The sequence below is a fragment of the Vicia villosa genome, unplaced genomic scaffold (genome assembly GCF_029867415.1).
Source record: "Vicia villosa cultivar HV-30 ecotype Madison, WI unplaced genomic scaffold, Vvil1.0 ctg.000182F_1_1, whole genome shotgun sequence".
NCBI lineage: Eukaryota > Viridiplantae > Streptophyta > Magnoliopsida > Fabales > Fabaceae > Vicia > Vicia villosa.
Genome location: NW_026705057.1, coordinates 1,340,552 through 1,343,775, shown reverse-complemented (window position 1 = coordinate 1,343,775; position 3,224 = coordinate 1,340,552). Strand labels below are relative to the sequence as shown.

Below are 3,224 nucleotides of genomic sequence, written 5' to 3'. Positions count from 1 at the left end.
GCTAAATCATACCTATCTTTTGGGTTGATATGAGGGGAAAATTTTGAGTTTTGGGATGTTATCATGTATTTTCTGTTTTAAACAAGAAGTTATGTCACGAGTAATTTGACGAAGTCCACATGGATTATACATTGTTTCAAAGTAGTTTGGAAATCTTGAATTTCTATGATATGTGTACCTCAACTTTTCTTCTCTTTTTCTGCAAGAGGAAAAAGCATATATAAAAAGTCAAAGGACTGTCGGATGATCCTCAGAAACAACAAACATATAACTTGACCACCAGTCTTCAAATTGTTTGGTGCAAAAGTAGGGGTTAAAACTCAAATGGGGTTAAAGAGAGGATTGCATTAGTTTTTTTAATCCAAACATCCCTGGAAAATTTCTTCCAAAATCATACTTTTCACCCAACGAATGTCTTCTTCCTGGATGTAGAAAGATATGGATAGAAGATAGTTAAGGCCAAACTGTCTAGCTACCAGATTGGGTTGGTAATTGACAAGCCTTGGGCCACCTCTCCTTATCGAAATCCTAGTCAACAAGACAAGAGGTTTAAGAAAGGCCATCCAAGTGTCGAGTGCTTCAGATTCATGCTTAGGAGAAGATATTGGAAATGCTCTTTTGAACCACTCGGGTCCACAACTTCAACTAACAAATATGGAAATGGTGGGAACAAATGTAGCACATTCGGTATACATGAAGAAGTAGTTTTTGAAATCTCTCTCGTTCAAAGGCCCACAATCATCTGTAGTAAGTAGAACAAGCCCAGATATATTTTCGACTTATCTATTTTCGACTTATCTATTTTCGACTTATCCCATTAGGCCAGCTAGGATGGTGGCTTGCAGAGTGGATTCAAAAGTGGCATTGAGCTAAAGTTGCAAAGTCCACATAGGATCTAGAATTAGAAACTTTTGCCCAGATATAGGTGCTCTAAGGAAGAAAGAGTCAAACCCTAAAGTTTTATAAAGGGGGCCTAAGGAAATTGTTTTCTTTTTTCGCTCTTGAAAAGTAGTGAGATCCTTTTTAAATTGGACACTTGACACTGAAGAGTGAAAGGTTTTTAATTTAAATTTTTTATTGGGATTTAAGTTTGTGGCCCAACAACGGCCTAGGAAGTTGGAATGTTATGATGGCCGTTTTGTACGCGCTTCTTGAAGGATAGTTTGGAAAAGTTAGCCATGATGACAATGACGAGTGGAAGCTATTAAGAATAGTGTCAAAAGGTTTCTAAAATCGTTGTTTTTCTTCCACGTTACAAACATGATCGAAAGTGACATTTCTTAGGGCCATCTGTTAGCCTGTGATTTTCGACACTAGAGTAAACTCACTAGGCATGATTTGGAAGAATCTAAACAAAAAATCCACTATATTAAAATCATTCTCTCTTCATATAAGTTTTGATCCTCGTGTAAATTTTACAGTCGAACGCTAATTTTGACATACTAACGTAGCGATTTTGAACCACTTGTCAAGTCTCGGGACATAGTACAAACTTTCTATCCCTTTATACATTTTAAAGTTACACTTAGTTTTTGACGCAAAGGTCTTCAACAAAAGCGGTTATAGGTTGTACATTCGTTTTTTAACACTTAACACTAGTTCAAAAGTAATTTAGAGATCAAGACATGTTGAAACACGCCAGAGGTTGGGAATACGCGTATTAGGGTACACGTCAAACATTGGAGAAGTAGCTGTTGTCGACGGTTACCAATATATATTAGTATATAAACAGAATTTTTGTATAGAATTAGAGGTCCACAATTCTTATAAAAAATTCCTACAAAAAGTACCCAAGTTATAATGAGAAACAAGTTTGAGAGAAACATGTATGACTCCGACTCTGTGCACCATTTCATGTGTCCTCTAATCAAAGGAATGTAATTTTATCTTTCCTGTTATTGTTTTTGATTTGTTTAATTTATTTAAACATTTTTATGTCATTTTCGAATAAAACTTTTATTATTCTTCTTCCACTTTTCAATCATCAAAACTTAATCAATCACACAGTTTCTCAAGACTAGCAATTTTTTTGCATAATATTTTTTTGAATTTTTTCGAATTTAACCCTATAAGCAAACGAAAAGTTCTAGTTTGATTTACTAAAAATACTAATAAACAGATAGATCATAATGAGTGTATAAAAAATTAAAATGCATGAATTGATACCTAAAATTAATAAAGTAAACGATAGTCTAAAATAATATTAATTAATACCTTCTTTTATTTCATAGCCATCATCTTAGATTACAAAGTCATACAAATAAAATACAACTATTTGAATTAGATGAGAAAATAAAAATCAAACGATTGGGTGCCAACACAAACACAAAAGCTAAGTGACAACACAATTGTTGCAGTGAAATGGGCTACTCTCTTGGAAAATGATCCTGTATACAAATTTAAGACGGTATAAACTCTTTTGAGAAGTGACAGCAACACTCTATTTTCAACACTCTCTTAAACACTCATTTTTTTTTATTAGTTGAAAGATGTGTGGTTCTTCACTTTAGAAATAGATCACACATAAATTAATAGGATTCATACATATTTCAACCAATACAAAAATGAATGTTTGAAAACATGTTGAAAAAAAAGTGTTCTTAAGGTTCCTCAAACTCTTTTGGATATCCACATCTACACCAATTTCTGATACACTTTGATATTTGAAAGGGTGGACACTTATTTAAAAGACAATCTGAATCACTAGAACATCGACTATAGAACGCTGTAAGAAGAAAAGATGATAAAGTAACGTAAATTATATTAGTTAAAATATTGTGTGTAAACTAAATAAAAAAAAATTAAAATGGATAAAAATGACTTACATTCAACGTTTGTTGCAGCAAAAAGTAGAGAAGATACGATAATAGTGATATAAATAAACTTCACAATTTTAGCCATATTTCTTCCTTTTGTAACAAATGATTTCTCATTTTATAAACTATAGAGTTTGTCCTTAGTTACACTAATAAAATAATTTCTAACTCTTGCGGAATTGTAAAAGACACTTCACAAAAATTATTATTAAATATCACTTCATTAAATTATAACTATTATTTAATATTACTTATGTTTATTTATATATTGTGCTTGTCTCTATGACGTTTAATAAAAAAGGAAAAATTAAAAACTTATCAATCATATATAAAGGTTCTTTGAATAAGTATAGTAAAAAAAACACCTCTCTAACTTTTTTTTTCCAGACTCTCTCTCTCTCTCTTTCA

General features: G+C 31.7%; 1 long non-coding RNA gene across 1 annotated transcript; it reads right to left on the bottom strand.

Annotated features, from left to right (window-relative positions):
* Positions 1-2,198: 2,198 nt before the first annotated feature.
* On the bottom strand, positions 2,199-2,958 carry LOC131625065 (uncharacterized). The gene is made up of 2 exons (XR_009290726.1): positions 2,826-2,958; positions 2,199-2,725 (listed from the first exon to the last, which is right to left on the bottom strand). It is a non-coding gene; the product is annotated as an uncharacterized LOC131625065 (long non-coding RNA).
* Between the last annotated feature and the right edge of the window lie 266 nt (positions 2,959-3,224).